The following is a 23,647-nucleotide window of genomic DNA, read 5'->3' as shown; positions in this document are numbered from 1 at the left end:
AGAAGTTGTGAGAGTAGACATGTAGACATCCCTGCCTTGTTCTCATAGAGGGAAGGCATTTAATTGGTTACCATTAAGTGTGATGTTACGTGTTTGTTTTTTATAGATGCTCTTTAGCAGTTTGGGGAAGTACTTTCTATCTTAGTTTGTGAGATGTTTTATCATTAACAGGTATTGAAGTTTGTAAAATTTGTAAAATTTGTAAAAGTTTGTAAAATTTCTGCCTTTATTGAGATGATCAGATGGTTTTTCTTTTTTTAGACTGGTGATATGGTGAGTTACATTGAACTTTGAATGTCAAGCCAGCCTTGCATTCCTGGGATAAACCCCATTTGGTCACTATGTATTTTTCTTTCTATATATTAATAGATTTGGTTGGCTAGTATTTTGATGAAGATTTTTACATCTGTGTTCATGAGGGATATTGGTTTTCGTTTTCTTGTAATATCACTGCCTTGGTTTGATATTGAGTGTAATGTTGGCCTCAGAGACTAAGTTGGAAAGTGTCATGGGTTTTCAGAAAGAGTGTGTGTAGGATGTTATTACATCTTCCTTTAAATATTTGTGATGGTTCCTCAATGAAGTCATCTGAGCCTGGGGTTTTCTTTGTGGGAATGTTTTTAACCAACAGTTGAAGTCACTACCTAAGAGCACCTACTGTTCTGACTTCTAGCATTATATACTAGTTATTCAGTAACTTTTGTTTTGGACTAATTTTAGATTTACAGAAAAGATGGAAGACAGGGTAGAGAGCTCCCATATATCTTACACCTAGTGTTCCTCATTGTTAACATCTTACATTACTATGGCTTATCTATCAAAACTAAGACATTGATACTAGTATTAACTAAACTACAGACTTTATTCGGATCTCACCAGCTTTTCATTAATGATCTCTTTCTGTTCCAGGATCCTATTCAGGATACCACATTGCAGTTTTCATGTTTCCCAAGTCTCTTCTGGCTTGTGAAAGTCTCTTAAGCTTACCTTGTTTTGTATGACCGTAATAGACTTGGGGAGTAGTGGCCCAGGTATTTTTTAGAATTTCCCATGGTCTGGGTTTGCTGCTGTCTTTGATTATTAGGGTTATGCATTTTTGGAAAAGATACCGCAGGGGTGAAGTGCTCTTTCATTTCGTATCGGGAGTATATGATGTCTGTATGGCATCCATATGACATCATTGGTGGTATTAACTTTGACCTCTTGGGTAAGGTAGTGTTTGCCAGGTTTCTCCACTCTGAAGTTACTCTTTTTCTGTTTCCATACTCTGTTCTTTAGAAGCAAGTCGTTTATGTCCAATCTACACTTAGGGGAGGAGGAAGTATCTACATATATGGTTTAGAATTCTTCTGTAAGAAAGATTTTTGTGTCTTTCTTTCTTTCTTTCTTTCTTTCTTTCTTTCTTTCTTTCTTTCTTTCTTTCTTTCTATTTATTCAGTTACTTTTATCAGTATGACTAGTGTATATTTATTTTATACTTTGAGTTCTAATCCAATACTATGTTTTTATTTTGTTGCTCATATTGTTCCACCTTTGACCACTGGAAAGACTTTCAGGTTGGCACTTGCATGTATCTCTTTTGTTTTTTGAGTACATCCTTATTTTCTGGTACTCTGAGATGCTCATCTTATATTTTCTTTGCCCTAGTTGCAGCCATTTTCCCAAGGAGCTGTGATTCCTTTTATTGGAGAATGGCATTTAGAGACCAAAATGTAGTTGTTGGGTATGCTCATGACTATTGGGATGCCATTGCTTTTAAGCCCTCTCAAGGGACAGAGCTAGCTAGGTAATATATGTATATATAGGTAATGTGTATGTATGTTATGTGTGTGTACGTGTGTGTGTTATATATATATATATATATATATATATATATATATATATAGCCATATATACACACCTACCTGTAATTGTTTTTGTACCTATTTGTATATATATTAAACTTGAGTTCTTACTGGTATATCTGATTTTAATTCAGTACAGAGTTCACTCTGGTCTTCTTTTCTTGTTTATATGTGATTTCCCTATTTGACAGTGAGAAACCTGGTCCCAGCCATATATTATCCATTTACTTATTTGTTCTACTTCAGTATACACGCAAAACTGTTTCAGAAGTGTTAACCTGTATACCCATGGAGAAACAAACCTTCCAATTAGAGTCCAGTGTTTATTTTTGTCATTAGCCTTACAATTTCCAAAGTTAGTTAGGAATTAACTAGTTAGGTCAGCTCCTTTTCCCTCCACCCCTTTAGTGCAGTTATGTCATAATTTGTAACACAGTTAGATTCATTTATCACGGTCTGCATTTCATCTTGGAGTCTTCCAACATTTTGGCTGATGGATTTTTGCTATTGTTTGGTCTGTATTCATAGAAGTTCACTCTTCAGAACATGCAGTTCTGTGTTTTCTGACTAAAGAGTAGAGTCTTGTATCTATGACCCTAGTATCATATGGAAAAGATCCTGCATCCCCAAATGTTTCAGTCTGCATCTTCTTTGTAGCCAACCACTCTCCCCTCCCCTAATTCCTAGTAACTGCTAATCTGTTTTTTTGGGTTTTGTGGGGTTTTTTTGGTTTTTTTTTTTTTGGTCTAATTTGCTTTTACTTTTGCATTTTTCAGAGTGTCCTATGAATGTAATGATATCAAAATCTTGGGGTTTTGCATCTGACTTCTTTAACATAGTGAAATGCATTTAAGATTTATCCGTATTGTTGTATGAAATGGTATTTCATCTTTTAAAAATTGTTGAATAATATTCCGTGTATGAATGAATCATAGTGTGTTTATCCATTCCCCCATTGAAGGACATTTTGGTTACTTCTGATATTTAGCACTGATGAGTAAAGCTGCTGTAAACATCCACAGACAGATTTTTGTGTGCACATACATCTTCACATCATTTGGGTAAAATCCCTCCAAATGGTGATTTCTGGGTCATATGGTAAATTGCATCACTGCTGCTGTACTAAGTGCTTATAAGTCATAAATGCAATAAATTTATTCTTTAATATTGTCCAAGGAGAGCATTAAAATCATTAGTGTCTAGTTTAGCAAATCTGAAAATCTACTCCTCTATCTGTCCTTTGGTTCTTCCTTTATTTATTTTTTACAAACTGAATTTACCAAGGTGTGGTTCCATGGAAGCTGATTCCTCATACATCACTGACTGATTCTGAGGTTCTGTGAATTTGCTTATAAATTCACAGAACCCTAGGCTATAATTTAAGTGAGTGCAATGATTACTGGGTTTTAACTTAAAATTAGATACATTCAGATGTTTTAGGGAATATGTTTTATCAAACAAAGAATATGTTTTTTTGTTTATTACTAATGTACTGACCCCAGAAATTATGTGTGTACAAATTGTCAAATTGGGTTGATGCTTCAGAAAAGGAAAATAGAGGCTAACGAGTCCTCTTGGAGTGGCAGTGCATTTGTTAGGGAGCGGTATTTGAGGCAAATTACTGTTTTAGCAAAATTACATGGCTTCCAGGGATTAAATTGAATGACTGTGTGTCCCTCCCTCATTGTACTGTAAGTGGCAGGGATGCAAGTTAACAGAGTGCCAGACATCATAATGCCTGGGGCATAGTTAGAGACCAGGGAAGATTTACAATAATCAAACACAGACAAAGTAGCATGAAGAAATTTCAATCCTCTCAGCCTTGCTTACAAACGTAATTAGGCTTATTGGGGCAGAAACTATTTTTCCTCCTCCCATATTTTATCTGTTTCTCCTCCATCGCCACCTCCTGTCCCAGATTATCATTGAAGAGATCACACTACCAACAAAGAGACCTTTTTTATAAATCTTAATTTATTTGGTTGATTTGCCTGTAGGGAAAGGAGCAGTAAGCAAGAACAAAATTTTAAGGTATTTGAAAAACTGCATTTTTCGTAGAGAACACACTGTTTTTCCAAAAATCATACTTTAGGGGCACCTGGGTGGCTCTGTCGGTTAAGCATCGGACTTCGGCCAAGGTCATAATCTCACGATTCATGGGTTCGAGCCCCTGCGTCGGGCTCTGTGCTGACAGCGGAGGCTACTTTGGATTCTATGTCTCCCTCTCTCTCTGCCCTTCCCCCACTCATGCTCTGTCTCTCTCTCTCTCAAAAATAAATAAATGTTAAAAAAATTAAAAAAAATAAAAATCATACTTTATTCAGGAAATTCTGAAGAAAATTAATTTTTTGTAGCTCTACAATTAGATCTTTTACGAGTATTTTCAATATTGTGGGAGTTGCTTGGCCTGCTCCCTTAAAAAAATTGTCAGTTAAATCTTTGTTTTCTTGAAGTATTTTTATGGTGTAACCGTTGAGAGTAGTGTTCATGGATGCTGTTCTTTGCCTTTCCATTAGCAGCATAGTGGTGGGCTTCGGTTGATGATAGTAGATGATTGGGGGGTGGGAGAAGAGGTGGGGTTTCTTCCTCTCATCCCTCTTGTGGGCAGTAAAATCATCTGGCAAATGCCTTTCCAAGGATGTCGAGTGTATATATAAAGGAAAAGCCTAAGATTGCTAAGGGAGTGGTGTTTTGGTGAGGATTTCATTCTCTTTTACTCCATGGAAACGAGCCTTTTGAGGTTTTACTTGTCTGCTGATTTGTCCGGTGATCCAGGTAATCTATAGCAGTCTTTGTTTTCTCGGTGGTGTATGAAATGTAGCAAAATGGTAGAAAAATAGCTTCAGTGAAAGGGATGTACCTATCACGGAGGAGCAAGATAGAAAAGGAAAAGGATGTTTTTACATTATTCATTATTCTTAAAATAGCTTTTAAGGTTTGTTTCATGTTTTAAAAAACCTAATTTGACCTAAAGGAAGAAAATTTCTAGTTTTGAAAATCTGTGTTTTAATTGCTTAGCTTGAGAACAAAGGTTTAACATCCAGCATTGCAGGGATATTTTCACTCAAAAGGATAGGAAGCAGCATCCTTTTTTTTACCTTTTTTAGAACTGAAATGATATAACTTCTCTTAATTCTGAGCTAGGGACTTTGATTTATTATTCTGTAAATTGTGATTTAATTATCTGAAGCTTCAGGATGGTGGTTTCCCTTTGATACCCAAGGGACCTCAGATGGGGTATGAGAGAACAGGGATTAATCCTATGGTGGGGGGAAGGGAATGTTTTTGTAGAGTAATTTTCATGATTATTTTTTAATTTGAAACTAAAATGCAGCAGCACACAGTCATTTGGAAAAGGTGATCTCCATGGTGCCAAACACTCTTATGAACTTGAATTATTTTATCCTTTGTTCAATTTGTGGTGTTTTTTGCCTTTGTCAGCTAAAACGTTGGTTATAAATATGAAGACGCTGCCGGATTACTATGTGATGGCATTGGAATTGCATTTTGCTTTTTTTTTTTTTTCTGCATTCATATCTGTATTCGTACCAGAGCAGAAGCATGAATGTGAAAAGAAATAGTATAAAATGCTGCAGCCTTTTTTGTTTCCTCCTGAATGTGTTTTTCATAGTGGAAGTTATTTTCTTGTGGACAGAAAGACCCAGGACCATGATTTATGACACTAAAAACTGTTTAGCGCTACAGACAGCTCTGTTTAGAAAAGATTGCCTGAAACCATTTTTAAGTATACTTTGAAGCTTTCAGTTAATTTGATCATCCCCATCATGGTGATTTGAGTTATCATACTGTTTGCCACATTTTGAAAGCTGGTTGACCCCTAGAATATTAACAAATTAACAATTACTTATTGAGTATTTACATTATGTTCTGTACTTTAGGTATATATGAGGTTTATAGTCTAGTAGAGGGTATAAAAAAACTCATGCAAATGATGTGCTATTTTTGGTGCCAAGATATGAATACTGGTTATATACTCATGTACTAATATGTAGGTATTTTTCATAAACTGTTACATTTAATTCTCATAACAACCCAGTCACAGAATTACATCTGGCCCTCTTTTGTAGTGGAGGAAATTTATATTTTGAGAGGTTAAGTAATATAAACAAAACCATGAAGCCTAGGCCTGTCAAGTCCCAATCTCTTTCCACTGAGCAGATTAAAACATTTTATCACAATTATTGTACATGACAAAGAGTGTTACCAATAGAGTGAACAGGAGATAGGGATCCTAATCTCTGCCAAGTACTGGGCGATTGTGTAAATAATTTACCATCATCTGTAAAATGTGAGATTAAACTAAGTCACCCTAAAGTAGAGCTCTAACATAATGTGATTCTATTTAGTGTAAGAGATTTTCACGTGTGGCTTATGGAAACAAGTCTCATTAATGTGTGTTGTTAAAGTATGTACCATCTTCTAACTTCCTACAGTATACATTTATTGAGATCATTATTATCTGTTTTCTTCCTCTTCCCTTTACCCCAGATATATTGCAAGGATCTAGGCTAGGGCTTGACTATAGAGTATGTAGTTATAAATTCATTTATTGAATAAATGAATGAATGAATAATAAACTTGTATAGTACTTTGGTAAAATAGATACGTAACTTTGTGCTTTTTAATATCAACACATTCTGTTGGGGCTAAAATTATTCATTTGGTTATTCCAATGATCTTTTGAAGAACTAAATAGTGTGAGAATCTTGAAAAGAAGAGAACCTACAATTAAGTTTAGGCAAGTAAAGTTTGCTAAAATTTCTCCATATAAAATTATTGACAGTATAGAACTTGATGACCATAGGCTTGCCCAATATTATATTTAAAAATACTGTACTAAAGCATTATTGGATGCTGCCACATAAGCAAACAAACAAAACTCCATAGCTTTTTGGTTTATCCTTTAAGTTATATATACTCTCAAATGCTATTAGTTTACAATGAGTAGAAAATATTCAAACCATTGAGTAGTCTTTTTACTTAAAATATTTCTTAAGTAGCTTAAGGTATGACATAATGTTTACTGGCAGTTTTGGTTCATTTGAACATTAGGCTTTTTGAGATTTGAACAGCTTTATTGAGGTATAATTGTATAATAAACTATATATGTTTAAAATATACAGTATGATAGGTTTTGATTTTTGTATACAGCGGGAAAACTCTCCAGTACAATTAAGATAATAAACATACTCATCACCGCAAAAGTTCCTTGTACCTTTTGCCATTCTTCCCTTTGAATCCTTTCCACCCATCCCCAGCTACCACTGTTACTATCATTATGGATTAGTTTGCATTTTCTTGAGTTTTATATCACTGGAATCTTATAGTATGTGTTCTTTTTTGTTTGACCTCTTTAATTCTGCATAATTATTTTAAGATTTGTCCATGTGTGTATCACTAGTTAGTACTTTTTTATTGCTGAGCAATAAATACTGTAGTGTATAGATAAACCATAGTTTGTCCATTTATCCATTGATGGCCATTTGGTTGTTTCACGTTTTGGACTATTAAGAATAAACTTCCTGGGGCACGTGGTTGGCTCAGTTAAGCATCTGACTTTGGCTCAGGTCATGATCTTGAGGTTCACAAGTTCGAGCCCCACATCAGGCTCTGTGCTGACAGCTCAGAGCCTGGAGCCTGCTTCAGATTCATGTATCTCCCTCTTTCTGTCACTCCCCTGCTCACGCTCTGTTCTCTCTCTCTCTCAGAGTGTATTTAACTTTTTAAGAAACTGCCAAATTGTTTTTTTAAGTGGCTGTGTTATGTTTTTACCAGCAGTGTTCCAGTTGCTACACAGCCTCACCAATATTTGATATTGTTAGTCTTTTTCATTGTTTGTTTGTTTGTTTGTTTGTTTTGAGAGGGAGGGGGAGAGAGTGTATGAGAAAATGGGGCTGGGGCAGAGAGAGGGAGAGAAAAACCCAGACAGGCTCCCTACTGTCAGAGCAGAGCTCGACATGGGGCTGAATGAAACTCAATGAACCATATCATGACCTTAGTCGAAGCTGGATGCTTAACCGACTCTGCCACCCAGGCACCCATGGTATTGTCAGTCTTTTTAATTTCAGCCATGTTAGTGGGTGTATAATGGTATCATGTTGTAGGTTTTATGTGCATTTCATGTAATAACCAGTGATGTTGAGCACCTTTCTATGTGTTTATCATTCATATGTTTTTCTTTCATGACTTGCCTGTGCAAGTCTTATTTTTTAAATTTTTAAAAATTAATTTATTTAAATTCAAGTTAGTTAACATACAGTGTAGTATTAGTTTCAGGAGTAGAACCTGGTGATTCATCACTTACATGTAACACCCAGTGCTCATCCCAACAAGTGTCCTCCTTAATGCCTATCACCCATTTGGCCCATCCCCCTGCCCATCTCTCCTCCATCAACCCTCAGTTTGTTCTCTGTATTTAAGAGTCTCTTACAGTTTGCCTCTCTCTCCGTTTTTATCTAATTTTTCCTTTCCTTCCGCTCTGTTCATCTGTTTTGTTTCTTAAATTCCACATGTGCATGAAATCATACGGTATTTGTCTTTCTCTGCCTTATTTCACTTAGCATAATACACTCTAGTTCCATCCAAGTTGCAAATGGAAGTCTTATTTTTAATTATGCTGCCTTTTTCTTAGATACTTGATTTGGAAATACTTTGTTCCAGTCTTTGACTCGTCTTTAAATTCTTTTAGTATTCTCTCCTTATTTAAAAAACAACTTTATTGATATGTTGTTCATATTTCAAAGATCAGAAGTTTTTAACTTTGAATTCCAGTCTGTCAGTTTTGCCTTTTATGGCTTGTGCTTTTGGTATGTCTAAGAAATATTTTCCTAATCAATATTTTCTCCTATGTTTGCTTTTAGAAGTTTTATAGTTTTAGCTTTACTTTTAAGTCTGGGATACATTTTGAGGTAATTTTTTAATATGTTATGAGGTATAAATTGAAGTGTATTTTTTTGCATATGGATATCCAAATAGTCCAACACCATTTGTTAAAAAGACTGGATTACTTTTGCACCTTTGTCAGAAATCAGTTGTCCATATACAGGGGGTTCTATATTCTGTTCTGTTGATCTCTTTGTTTCTCTTGACCCCGATACCACACTGTCTTGACTACTGTTGGTTTGTAGTAAGTCTTGAAATCAAGTAGAGTTGATCCTCCAGCTATGATCTTTTTCAAAGTTGTTGGCTCTTCCAGGCCCTTTGCATTTCCATATGAATTTTAGTCAGTTTATTCATTTCTGGAAAAAAGCCCGTTGGGATTTTGATTGGACTTGCCTTGAATCTGTCGATCAGTTTGTGGATAAATGACATCTTAACGGTATTGAGCTTTCCAATCCATGAACATGGCATATAGCTCCATTTAATTAGATGTTAATTTTTCTTAGCCATGTAAGTTTTCAGTTTACAAGTCTTCTATATCTTCTGTCAGATTTACCCCAAGTGTTTAGTGTTTAACATTTTAACGTTACCATGAGTGATATTGTCTTTTCAATTCCTTTTTTTTTTAATGTTTATTTTTGAGAGAGAGAGAGACAGACAGACAGACAGAGTGGGGGAGGGGCACAGATATAGGGAGACACAGAATCTGAAGCAGCCTCCAGGCTCTGAGTTGTCAGCCCAGAGCCCGACGGCAGGGCTCGAACTCACAAACTGTGAGATCATGACCTGAGCTGAAGTTGGACGTTTAACCGACTGGGCCATCCAGGCACCCCTCGATTTCGGTTTCTAATTGTCCATTGTTAGTACAATATATAGAAATACAATTGATTATTGATTTTGAATCCTGCCACCTTGCTAAACTTATTAATCAGTTCTAGTAGCTTTTTTGCTGATTTCATATAGATCATCATGTACTCTATGTAAATACAGTTTTACTTTTTCCTTTCCAATCTGGATGCCTTGTATTTATTTTTCTTGCCTTACTGCACTAGCTGTAAGAATAGTACAGTGTAGAGTAAAAGTGATGAGAGGGTATGTCCCTATCCTGTCTCTGACCCTAGAGGAAGAGCCTTCTGTTCTTCACCATTAACTACAATGTTAGCTGTAGATTTTTGTAGATGTCATTTATCAGATTAGGCTCTTTTTGTGAGTGTTTATTACTATAAGAACTAGAAATATAATCGATAATCCTGTTGTTCAAATTAAGTAAAACAAATTTAAATAGAAAAGAGCATACTTATGTTTTTAAAGAATAGAGACCTTCGACTGAGCCTGGGGGGCTCAGTTGATTAAGCGTCTGACTTTGGCTCACGTCATGATCTGGCAATTGGTGGGTTCGAGCCCCATGTTGGTCTCTGTGCTGACAGGTTGGAGCCCAGAGCCTGCTTCAGATTCTGTGTCTCCCTCTCTCTCTGCCCCTCCCCTGCTCATGCTCTGTGTGTCTCTCGCAAAAATAAATAGTAAACATTAAAAAAATAAAAATAAAGAACAAAGACTTTCAGAGTATTTTTCAGTATAATAATTACTCTTTTTAACAGAAAATTCTACCACTGCCAAAATTCTGGCATTGCAAGAAGTTACAGCTAGACAAGTTTTTAGTATTTTCCCTGTATTTAATAGTTGTGACATAAATTTGAATTCAAATATATCATAAGAATATGAGGAGGAAGTAGAAACTATAGATATATAAGAAGAACTTTAATATACAGTTGACCTTTGGGGTGCCTGGGTGGCTCAGCCAGTTGAGCGTCCGACTTCGGCTCAGGTCATGCTCTCACGGTCTGTGAGTTCGAGCCCCGCGTCGGGTTCTGTGCCAACAGCTTGGAGCCTGGAGCCTGCTTTGGATTCTGTCTCCCTCTCTCTCTGCCCCTCCCCCGCTCATGCTCTGTCTCTCTCTCTCTCTCTCTCTGTCTCTCTCTCTCTCTGTCAAAAATAAATAAACATTAAAAAAATTTTTTAAAAATATGCAATTGACCTTTGAACAACATGAAGTTAGGGGTGCTGATACCCCTGAGCTGCCAAAAATCCATGTTTAATATTTGACTCCCCCCAAACCAAACTAATAATGGCCTCTTGTTGACCGAAGCCTTACGGGTAACAGTCGGCACATATTTTGTATGTCCTGTGTATTATATACTGTGTTCTTACAATAAAGTAAGCGAGAGAAAAGAAAATATTGCTAAGAGCATTGTAAGGAAAAGACATTTACAGTGCTGTACTATATTTATAAAAAAAAAATCCACATGTAAGTAGACCTGCACAGTTCAAACTCGTGTTGTTCGAGGATCAGCTGTAATAAACTTTTTTTCATTCATTTATAGACTTTTTTTATAAAAAAATTGAAATACTGATTTTTAAGAATGAAGAGTAAAACCATGTGACTGTTACTGTAGAAGTATCTTTCAGATTTAGTGTAACCCTTAACATTTTACAGATGATGTTAAGTAGATCTCTGGGGGAATTACCCCTACTCTCATGAACTCTGTTGTCATCCAAATCTGAATTTCCAGACCAGTCTCTCTGAACTCAAGGCCTTGGTAGACATGTCTACCATGGCGTCCAGCAGGTACCTTGGCAAACATCAGACTGCTTTTTACCCAAGCTTGCTCTGCATTTCTTTCCATAGTGAGTGGCACAATTAAATGTTTTGTCATCTAAGCCAAAATCCTGGGAGTTTCTTTCCTTCTCCTTTCTAGATCTGCTTGGAGGTTCAATGTTTATTACTGTAATATTATGTTTACTATTTATTCCCTTTTCTTCATTGCCTTTGGTATTGTTTAGATCCTCGTCACTTAAAATATCTGTGCTGTTACTATTTTCTAATTGGTTCTGCAGCCTCCAGTTTCATACTTTCCCTGCCCATTCTTCATTCTGTTTCCAAGGGGATATTTCTAACATACATATTGGGTCATATTACTGCCTGGCTTAAAACCTGTCAGTGTTCCTGCGTGGTCTCTAGCAGTGGTTCTTTCGAGAAGACCCGTGTTTTAATGGACCTCTTTTGAGATTCTCTCTAGAGATTCTCTTACCCCAAAATGTTCCATGCCTGTAGAAGCTGGAATCTGGGTTAAGAATCTTTCTAGTCCTCCGTGTGTATATATATATATATACATATATACATATATACATATATATATGTGTGTGTGTGTGTATGTATATATGTATATATGTATGTATATATATGTATATATGTATGTATGTATATGTGTGTGTGTGTGTGTGTGTGTGTGTGTGTGTGTATATAGACTCCTCCGCAGACATTATTACTCTCCCCCAACCCAACCCTCATGCTCTAGCCATACTGAGCTACTTGCATTTTCTCCAGACACATCAGTATATGCTTCTTCCTTTGCTTAGAATTTCTCCATTTGTCTCTTTTCCTTGGTTGAAGTATTAATTCATTCAAGAAATATTTACTGAACACCTTCAGGAACTGTGCCAGGTGCTGAATTTACCATGTCTAAATTAGAGCTGATGATATAGACCAACATTAAATACAATATAATTATAGAATGTAAAAACAAACAAAAAAAGAGAGAACAGGGTAATGGTGGGAGGCAATAGCGGAGGAACCCAATTTAAATTGGGTAACAGAAGTTAGGAAAGGCCTTTCTGAGGTAACAACCTTGAAGCAAAGACCTAAAGTTTATTCAGGAATTAGGTTGGTGGGGAGAGTTTCCCAGATAGAGCAGCATGCACTATAGCCCTTTCTGGGGGAAGCATGTGAAGCACTAAGGGAAGGCCACTGGCTGGGGCATAGTGAGCCAGGAGACTGGGAGGAGCTGAAATTAGAAAGGTGACAAGAGCTTGGGGCACCTGAGTGGCTCAGTCGCTTAAGCATCCAACTTCAGCTCAGGTCATGATCTCGTGGTTCCTGAGTTCGAGCCCTGCATCAGGCTCTGTGCTGACAGACAGCTCAGAGCTTGGAGCCTGCTTCAGATTCTGTGTCTCCCTCTCAGCCCCTTCCCCACTCACCCTCTGTCTCTCTCTGGCCCTCAGAAATGAATAAACATTAAAAAAAAGTAAGAAGAGCTGTATTTTATATTTGGGTCTTGCATGTCATGTTTGGTGTTTGAATTTTTTTTCTTAAGTGCACTGGGAAGTTATTGAAAGAATTTAAGTGGGGGAGGAACTCACTAAGATTGGTGTTTTGAAATTTTATGGCTCCTGAATAGGAAAATGAATTGGAGGATGGTGCAAGAGTAGAAGTGGCAAGACCTTTTAAGTGACTTTTTTTTAAATGTTCATTCATCTATTTTGAGAGAGAGCAGGGGAGGTGCAGAGAGAGGGAATCCCAAGCAGTCTCTGCACTGCCAGCACAGAGCCCGATGCAGGACTCGAACCCACGAACTGTGAGATCATGACCTGAGTCAAAATCAAGAGTTGGACACATAACTTACCGAGCCACCCAGGTGCCCTAAATTATTACAATAGTATAAATTTGTGACAAGGTGGCTAGCTCTGAGCTACCAGTGGCAAAGGTCAGAAATAAACAAATCTGAGATATGTGTTGAGGGTACAATCAGTAGAATGCAATGATGGATGTTAACCCATGAAAATGGAGACTTTTTAGTTTGTGTCTTCAACCTTTAGAACAATGCTTGGTATACAGTAAATGCTCAATAAGTAATGTTGGATGGATGGAGAGTTGAATGTATTGGGTGTGAGCAGGGACAGGAATGTGTGTCATTGATGATTCTAGATTTCTAACTAGATCAGGTAGGTGGACAGATCTATTTATTTTAGATGGAGAAGAAGTTTTGAGAGGCTGAGTAAGGATTTAGTTTTGAGTTTATTGAATTTGGGATGTCAGTGGTATATCTAAATGAATATGCCCAAATAGCAGTTGTTTAAAGCCCAGAAGATAGAAGAAGTCCATTTCCTGAGTCTAATACTCATTATTTCATCAGACAAATATTTGTTGAGCTCTGTATCTAGCACTTCCCAGGAATGTAGCAGTGAACCAGAGATCCTGCCATCATGGAGCTTATATTCCTGCAAGAGAGGGAGGGGGCATGAGTGGGTGGTTAATGTATCAGATGATCATTTTTAAAAAAGCATTTATTTATTGATACTGTGTGCAGAAGTGTAAGTGTAAGATACAGTGAGGATACAAAATTAAGACAAATTCTCCATTGAGGAGATACTAATGTTTTGTTGAATGGCAGTAGGAATGGCTTTTGTTACAGGTATTTATTAGTTTCTGTATGTTAATTGGTCCAGTGCTCACCCTCAATCCTTTTACTATGGCTCCTGAGTTCTTTATTTTGAAGATATTTTTATTGGATGGATTTTGTCTTTGAGTAGGTTTTTTTCCCCCCTCTCCAAGAAGGGCTCATAGGTGCTTTATATCCTTAATTTCTCTAAAGATTCCTTATATTTTAATTTCCAGTATACATAGAAGCTTTTTAAAGAAATTTTAGACATTGTGTCATTATCTCTTACACTGGAGTCCTATATTATGGCATATGGAATCTTACTGTGGAGAAATCTTAGGCTAACTTAATCTTTCCTACTTGCATAAGACTTAGATTTTTTTGTCTAGGTACTCCTATAACTTTAAAAAAATAATTTTTAAAAAAATTCCAGGGGCGCCTGGGTGGCTCAGTCGGCTGAGCGTCCGACTTCAGCTCAGGTCACGATCTCGCAGTTCGTGGGTTCGAGCCCTGCGTCAGGCTCTGGGCTGATGGCTCAGAGCCTGGAGCCTGCTTCCGATTCTGTGTCTCCCTCTCTCTCTGCCCCTCCCCCGTTCGTGCTCTGTCTCTCTCTGTCTCAAAAATAAATAAACGTTAAAAAAAATTTTTTTTTAATTCCAGTTAGTTAATATGCAGTGTTATATTAGTTCCGGGTGTACAATATAGTAATTGTATAGTAATACAGTTCTGTACATCACCCTGTGCCCATCATGACAAGTGCACTCCTTAATCCCCATCACCTATTTCACCCATCCCCCCACCCTCTTCCCTCTGGTAACCATCAGTTTGTACCACTGTAATTAAGAGTCTGTTTCTTGGGTTCTCTCTCTCTCTTTTTCCCCTTTGCTTGTTTGTTTTCTTAAATTCTACATATGAGTAAAATCATGTGGTATTTGTCTTTCTCTGACCGACTTATTTTGATACTGATACTGACAGCTGATACTCTTTAGCTCCATCCATGTCACTGCAAATGGCAAGACTTCATTCTTTTTATGGCTGAATAATATTCCGCTGTATATATATACCACATCTTCTTTATCCATTCATCAGTTGATGGACACTTGGGCTACTTCCGTATCTTGGCTGTTGTAGATAATGCATGTACTCCTTTGAATTAGTGTTCTCGTATTCTTTGGGTAAATAGTGGTGCAACTGCTGGATCATAGGGTAGTTCTGTTTTTCACTTTTTGAGGAACCTCCATACTGTTTTCCATAGTGGTGGCACAAGTTTGCAACCCACCAATGATGCAAGAGAGTTCCCTTTTCTCCACATCCTTGCCAACACCTGTTGTTTCTCGTGTTGTTGATTTTAGCCATTCTGACAGGTGTGAGGTGATACCTCATTGTAGTTTTGATTTGCATTTCCCTGATGATGAGTGATATGGAGCATCTTTTCATGTATCCATTGGCCATCTGGATGTCTTCTTTGGAGAAATGTCTGTTCATGTCTTCTGCCCACTTTGTAATTGGGCTATTTGTTTTTTGGGTTTTATTAGTTCTTTATATATTTTGGATGCTAACCCTTTTTCAGATAAGTCATTGCAAACATCTCCTCCTGTTCCATAGGTTGTCTTTTAGTTTTGTTCGTTGTTTCCTTTGCTGTGCAGAAGCTTTTTATTGTCATACTGTCCCAATAGTTTATTTTTGCTTTTGTTTCCCTTGCCTCAGGAGACATATCTAGAACATTTTACTATGGGCAATGTCAGAGAAATTACCGCCTGTGTTCTCTTCTAGGATTTTTATGATTTTTTCTCATATTTAGGTCTTAACTTCATTTTGAATTTATTTTTGTGTATGGTATACGAAAGTGGTCCAGTTTTTCTTTTGCATACTTGCTGTCCAGTTTCCCCCACACCATGTATTGAAGTGTCCTTTTCCCATTGGGTATTCTCTTCTGCTTTGTCAAAGATTAATTGACCATTTAGTTGTGTGTTTATTTCCGGGTTTTCTGTTCTGTTCCATTGATCTATGTGTCTGTTTTTGTGCCAGTACCATACTGTTTTGATGACTGCAGCTTTGTAATATAACTTGAAGTCTGGAATTATGCCTCCAGCTTTGCTTTTCTTTTTCAGGATTGCTTTGGCTGTTTGGGGTCTTTTGTGGTTCCACACAAATTTTAGGATTCTTTGTTCTAGTTCTGTGAAAAACACTGTTGTCATATAACTCTTTATTTAAAAATCTTATATTTTCATAACTTTAGCAGTGTGTGTGTTAGTGTTGATTATTTTGTGTCTGTTTTTAGAGTATGGTGTATTGTTCAGATTTCAATTATTTTGTATTTGGGGGGATTTTTTTCTAGTATATTTTTGAATATTCTTTTTTCCTGTAAAAAGATTACATAGTGATTAAGAACAAGAATTGTAAGGTCTGGGTTCATGTCTCAGCTTCTCTGCTTACTATTTGACTTTGGGCAAATTCCTTAATCTTTCTGTGCCTTAGTTTCTTCATCTGTCAAACAGGGGTAATAATTGTATTTACTGAGGATTAGTTAATATAGTAATACAGTTACAACAGTTACTGGTACATGCTATATGCACAATAAATGTTAGCTGTTATTGTTAACTATTCCTTTTTTCTGTTACTTACTGTTCTTTTCTGTCTGTGTTCAAAAGACCTATGTGGCTCACAGCAAAGTTCTTGGTTACAGGATTTTCTGTGTTGTGTTCTGATGGCAGGTGCTCTGTCTTTCCCTCATTATCTCCACTTTACCTCCAGCAGTATCATAAACCTAGGAATGTGTCAGCATGTTTTTGTTTTTTAAGTTTACTTCCTCCTGTTGTTCTGAGTCTCTACGGAGTCCCCTTCTCCTTTGTTTTATCCCCAAACTGGATATTGACTTCCTAAAAGAAGGACAGTTAGATCTTCATTTCAGATCTGTGATCTTTATGTTTAGGGAAATCAGTTTCCCGTTCAGGTTTACCAATACTGTTTTGGTACAGATCCAGAATTTAATAGATTTGGCAAGTATGTTTTGTAGTTAGCGGTTTAAGGTTATAATCATGTCCTTCTTGCATAGAAGATGGATTTTTTTCCCCTTCTCTTTTTGCTTTTAGTGTCGAGGAAGGCTGGTGGAGTAAAATTGTTTTTATTATCTTTCATCTTTATTTGGAATTTCATGCATATTTATTGAAGGAACCGGTGGTTTGTGAGATGGTTGCCATGAAGAAACACATTCAGGTGGAAACAGGTTTCCTTTATGATGCATAGCTGGCAAGTTGCCTACATGGCAAGTAGATGTTAACTGAATTCTCCACTGAGCTTTGGGATTTGGACACGCAGATTCCCTAGGATTGGGAGTTCTTTTGTAACCAGTTTATATTGGCTTATCTTTGCCTGAAACTATATAAAGAGTGTGAACACCTTTCTAGCTAAATATTTTGTAGTTATATCACATCTAATTTTCTGATTCTCACTGAAATGAGAAAATGTGAAAACTTTTGGTCAACTATAAAAAACTATACAAAGGGAAGATAGTATTTTGTGGGAAGGCAGTGGTCTAGAGGTTGAGAACAGGGACTGTAGACCATGAGGGTTTGAATCAAGGGTGCTCCATCTACTGATTATGTAACTGGTATAAGTTACTTTAACCTCTTTGAACCTCACATTTTTTTTGTTACAAAAGGAGGCTAAAAATAGTATTTATCTCTTAGAATTATTGTTAGAATTTATATATATATATATATATATACAAGATAATATATAATATACATATATATTATATGTAATATAAATATGTTAACTCCAGTGAAACTAGTCAGGTAAGTTTTAGCTATTATTATGATACTTGTAATTGTTAATTGTTATTCTTCTGAATAATGGAGGACACGTATTTGGAGCAATTTGTCTAGTGTTATTTTTAACTCCCAGGTGTGGACTTGAAGGTATGGAGTGTTCCTCAACTAATCCTTCTTTCCAAATGAGTATTTTTCAGGGAATCCAACCCCAGGAAATACGCAACAGCTTACTGTGTTATTCTTCACCTCTCTGACTTACAATTTCCAGCCAGTTCATCTCCTCTTTAAATACAAGTTCAGTAGAATGTTTTTTTCCTCATAAGAATTCAGAAACATTTGTTCTGATGATGAGCTCATTTAAATTTGGGTTTGAGCACTGATAGAAAACCGAGCTGGGTTCCCTTAATGGGGAGTCTGGCCATTCATCCTCCTTCACCCTCCCCGGGTAGAATTTTTTTTCAGGAACTAAATAGCTTTATCTAGCAGGGTCTTCCTGCCGTTAGCAGTGGAACAGTACAAAGGCCACATTGAGCATAGCTGCTGGGGAAACCCTTTTTCCTTCTCTGGCCTGTAAATGCTGTTCTGTCTCTCTGAAAAGCCCTGACATCAGCTCTTGGAAAAATCCAAATACTTGTGTTAGAACAGGACTGAAACACTTGCCTGGGCAGACACTAAATGGCTGAACTATAGTTCTAAGTTTACCAGATGCCTCTCAATCATGTTACACTTAAAATTAGAAAAAGTTACGTCTATGAGTTTCAGACATTATATAGACAAAAATTTAACAGCCCACCTCTCCTGTGCTCATTTTATTCTTTTTTTTTTTTTTTAATAAAGTCTAACTTTAAGATAATGTGGAATTCATACATGGTGGGAATTCATACATTCATACATGTCATTCATACATGACAGAACATGTCACATTATAAACTTTGGTGTTCTTCACATGTTAGGTGCTTCATAAGTATTTGGTGTTTGGGGCAAAATACACTGTTACTGTAAACAAAGACTGAATTAGACTTTCTTGGTGTTCATGTCTATGGCATATGAAGGTTTATTCATTCTTCAGAGTGCTCCTTTAAAACATGAATCAGATCATGACTTAAAACCCTCTAATTTTCCATTGTACTTTGAATAACATCTAGATTTGTTGACATGGCTCACATTCTTACATTATCTGGTCCCCTGTATCTGTTAATCTCATCTCATTACTACTCTCGGTCATTTTCTATGCTCAAGCCACACTGGACTTTGTATTTCTCAAATACACTCAGCTGCTTCTCCCTTGTGAACCTTGTATGACTCTTCCTGTGCCTATAATTCTCTGGCCCCATATCTCCTCATCGCTGGCTCTTTCACCTCATTAGGTGTCAGGTCACATGCCCTGGAAGTCTTCTGTGAGTAAACAGAATTAACCCATTTAGTCATAGTCACGTCTCTTTTATTTTTCTCATAACACTTACCACTGTCTGAAATAATTTGGTACAATTATTTGCTTGTCTAGTCTGTCTTCCTGTAGAATGTAAGCTTCTTGAGAGCAGAGGCTCTATCTGTTCATAGATGTAAATCTCCCGTGACTAGAACAGTGCATGGCACAGATTGCTGTTTGTGTAACTTAGTGTGTGTTTGGTGGCCCGTTAACAGGAAATCTAAGAAGTAAGAACATTTACTGGCTCACATAAAAAGAAGTCTAGAGGTAGGGCTCAGGGATTTAAAAATTTTTTTTAATTTTTTTTTTTTTAATGTTTATTCATCTTTGAGAGACAGAGCATGAGCGGAGAAGGGGCAGAGAGAGGGAGACGCAGAATCTGAAACAGGCTCCAGGCTCTGAGCTGTCAGCACAGAGCCCGACACGGGGCTCGAACTCAGGAACCGCGAGATCATGGCCTGAGCCGAAGTCGGCAGCTCAACCGACTGAGCCACCCAGGCGCCCCAGGGCTCAGGGATTTTTGATCTCATGGCTTACCTGTGTCAAGAGCCCAGGTTCTTTCTAATTCTCCACTGTTGCCATTAGTGTCAGCATCATCTTAAACTAATTCTTAAGGATGAATGCTAAGTAAGTAGCAGTCAAGGCTACATTCTTCCTCATTCCTGTCCAGTGGGAGAGAGGAAAAGAAGTTTCGTGTTCTTTCTTAAGAGTAAGAAAATACTTCCACAGATGTTTTTAGTAAACTTTGTTTCTATTCTCATCGTCTCTTTCTGAACCAGTTACCCAGCAATGCATTTACCATTCAGTGCAAAAAGGCCCATCTCTGTTGCTGCAAATGGGGTCATCTTTCCTTGAGTCATTCTGGGGAAAGTGGTAGATAACTGAATAGAATTGGGGTTAGAAGGAGGGCTGTGGTGTGGATTGGAAAGCACTTATATCCTCTATAATTCTAAATAAACATGTTTTGAATGAATGAATTCATTTATTAAACATACATTGAATTGTCAAGTATAAGCTCAGTGATGAACTAGTTAATTAGAATACAAAATCAGATAAAATACTGTCCTCACCTTCAGATAATTTAAGATCTAGTGAGAGGGACAAGTTAACAGATTATTAACATTATTTCAAAAATCAATTGAAGAAGGTAATTTAATCCAAAAGAAAGCAAAAAAAAAAAAAAATGAAAAGGAAACAAAGAACATATGAGACAAACAAGCAAATGGCAAGATGGATAGGCTTAAATCTAGACATATCAATAATCACATTAAAGGCAAATTGTGTAAACACCCCAATTAAAGGCAGAGGTGATCAGATTGGATAAAACTGCAAAGCCCACCTATATACAACATACTAGAAACACACCTTAATAAACATAAAGACACATATAGTTTATTTTTTATATTAAATACAGTTTCTTGTCAGATTGGTTTCTATACAACACCCAGTGCTCTTCCCAACAGGTGCCCTCCTCAATGCCCATCACCTACTTTCCCCTCTTACATATAGTTTATTTTTATTTTTTTTTATTTTGAGAGAGAGAGAGGAGACAGAGAGACAGCATGCAAGTGGAAGAGAAGGCAGAGAGAGAGAATCTTGTTTTAAATTTTTTTTCATGTTTATTCATTTCCTGAGAGAGAGAGACAGAGTACGAACAGGGGAGGGGCAGAGAGAGAGAGACAGGGAGACAGAATTGGAAGCAGCCTCCAGGCTCTGAGCTGTCAGCACAGAGCCAGACACAGGGCTCAGACTCACGAACCAGGAGATCAGGACCTGAGCCGAAGTCAGATGCTTAATTGACTGAGCCACCCAGACGCCGAGAGAGACAGAGAGAGGGAGGGAGAGAGAGAGAGAGAAAAAAATGAATCTTAAGCAGGCTCCACACTCAGTGTGGAGCCCAACAGGAGGTTTCATCCCATGACTTTGGGATCACGACCCAAGCCGAAATCAAGAGCCAAACGCTCAACCGACTGAGCCACAGAGGTGCCCCAAGACACATACAGTTTAAAAGGATGGAAGCAGATATGCCATGCTAATATTAATCAAAGGAAAGCTATAGTGATACATTAATATCAGATAAAGTTGGGGCGCCTGGGTGGCTCAGTCGGTTAAGAGTCCGACTTCGGCTCAGGTCATGATCTCACGGTCCATGGGTTTGAGCCCCGCGTCGGGCTCTGTGCTGACAGCTCAGAGCCTGGAGCCTGCTTCAGATTCTGTGTCTCCCTCTCTCTCTGCCCCTCCCCTGCTCATACTCTGTCTCTCTCTGTCTCAAAAATAAATAAAAACATTTAAAAAAATTTAAAAAAATCAGATAAAGTAAATTTCAGAGCAAAAATATTAGGGATAAAAAAAGTCATTACATAATAATAAAAGCATCAAGTAAAAAAGAAGAGATAACAGTTCTAAACTTTTATGCACCTAATAACAGAGCTTGAAAGTTCATGAAAGAAAAACTGATATAACTTAAAGGACAAATAGACAAATCCACAATTGTTATCAGTGATTTCAGTATCCCTCAATAATTGAAAGAAGTAGACAGAAAATCAGCAAGGGTATAGATTCCTTAACACCATTGACCAATTTGATCAAATTGCATTTTATAGAACATTCTAGCCAATGACATAGTACACTTTTTTTTTTTTTTCCTTTTGGGCAAGTACACACAGAACATTTGCTAAGATCATATTATGGGCCACAAAGTAAGTTTCAGTAAATTAAAAGGATTCAAATCCTATAAAGTATGTTTTCTGACCACAGTGGAATTAAATTAGAAACCAATAAAAGAAAGATCTCTGGAAAATCCCCAAATATTTGGAAAGTAAACAACACACTTTTAAATTACCTATGGGTCAAAGAAGAAATCAGAAGGGAAATGGGGGCAACTGGGTGGCTCAGTCCGTTAAGCATCCAACTCTTGATTTTGGTTCAGGTCACAATCTCATGATTTGTGAGATTGAGCCCTGCATTGGGCTCTGCTCTGACAGCATGGGGCCTTCTTGGGATACTCTCTCCCTCTCTCTCTGTTCCTCCTCTGTTTGCTTGCTCTCTCTCAAATAAATAAGCTTAAAAAAGGGGGGAAATAGGAAATTATTTTTTGCTAAATGAAAAAAAAAACCCCATAATTTATCAGAATTTGCAGGATGCCACTAAGCCATTACTTTAAAAAGCATTAAACACCTATTAGAAAAGAAAAGTCTAAAGTTGACTTCTTTTGTAAGAAACTAAAATAAGAAGAGAAAATTAAAAACAAAGTAAGCAGAAGCACATTAGGGAGGGCACTTGTTGAGAAGAGCACTGGGTATTGTATATAAGTGATAAATCACTAAATTCTATTCCTGAAATCATTATTACACTATATGTTAACTAATTTGGATGTAAATTAAAAACAAAAAGAAAAATAAGCCAAAGTAAGAAGGAAAGAAATAATAAAGATCAGAGTAGGAGTCAATGAAGTAGAAACAGAAAAACAGTAGAGAAAATCAGTGAAAGCAAAAGCTGTTTCTTTTGAGAATATCAATAAAATTGTTAAACCTCTAGCCAGGCTGATGAAGAATAAAAGAGGGAAGACAAACATTACCATTCTCAGGAATAAAAGAGGTGACATCACTACAGATTCTACAGATATTAAAAGGATAATAAGGAGTGGAGGCGCCTGGGTGGCTCAGTCGGTTGAGTGTGTGACTCTTGATTTTGGCTCAGGTCATGATCCCAGAGTCATGAAATCAAGCCCCTCAACAGGCTCTGTGCTGAGCGTGGAGCCTCCTTAAGACTCTCTCCCCCTCTCGCATGCTCACTCGCTCTCTAAAAAAAAAAAAAAAAAAAAAAAGGATATAAGGGAATATTATGAATACTTTTATGTCAATAAGTTTAACAACTTAGATGAAATATGGTTTGGGATTTTAAAAAGTCTACCAATATACAAACATATGTAAGGTATAACTATGTATTATATATGCATACATATATATGAACATGTAAAACACATACATGTGTGTATGTGTGCAGATATACACACAGTTGTATGTATATACACACATATGTATACACATTTACACACATATATATAAACATATAAAATGAACAATATATTATAACTGAGTGGAGTTTATCCTCTGAGTACAGAGTAGATGGAAGCTAAATTTCTCATTGTCACATAAGGGAGTTAAGCAAGGAGGGAAGATCAGTGAACCTTGTACTGGATTAGAATTATAGACATCAGTATGAACTCATGTTTAGCTTAATATATACATAAAGATGGATAGATACTGAGGCAAGTTTTGATTTTCTAGTTCTGTCTGCTGAGGAAGCATAGAAATAACAGGAAGCACACCTAGAACCCAGATCTTGGTTTCTAACTACCAATCCCCAGTAAATAGCTCATTGGAGAAATGGTTGATTCCAAGGCTGGATTAGGGGAAATAAAAGAGGAGTCTAGAGCACCTTATAGTGCCAGAAGCAAGGAAATGCTCCAAAAAACAAAAGGCT

General features: G+C 36.9%; 1 protein-coding gene across 5 annotated transcripts in view; it reads left to right on the top strand.

The window, feature by feature from the left end:
* Positions 1-23,647, top strand: part of ARHGEF12 (Rho guanine nucleotide exchange factor 12) — a 149,809-nt gene that overhangs the window by 33,873 nt on the left and 92,289 nt on the right. Inside the window, exon 1 of one of the 5 annotated variants that reach the window (XM_053203968.1) lies at positions 1,942-4,619. The exons of the other annotated variants lie outside the window; for them this stretch is intronic. The gene's annotated coding sequence lies outside the window, so the exon portion shown is untranslated. Of the gene's footprint in view, positions 1-1,941; positions 4,620-23,647 lie in introns of those variants that run through there. 5 annotated transcript variants of the gene reach the window in all.

Source organism: Acinonyx jubatus, chromosome D1, assembly GCF_027475565.1.
Source record: "Acinonyx jubatus isolate Ajub_Pintada_27869175 chromosome D1, VMU_Ajub_asm_v1.0, whole genome shotgun sequence".
Classification (NCBI taxonomy): domain Eukaryota; kingdom Metazoa; phylum Chordata; class Mammalia; order Carnivora; family Felidae; genus Acinonyx; species Acinonyx jubatus.
This window is presented reverse-complemented; position numbering and strand designations above follow the sequence as displayed.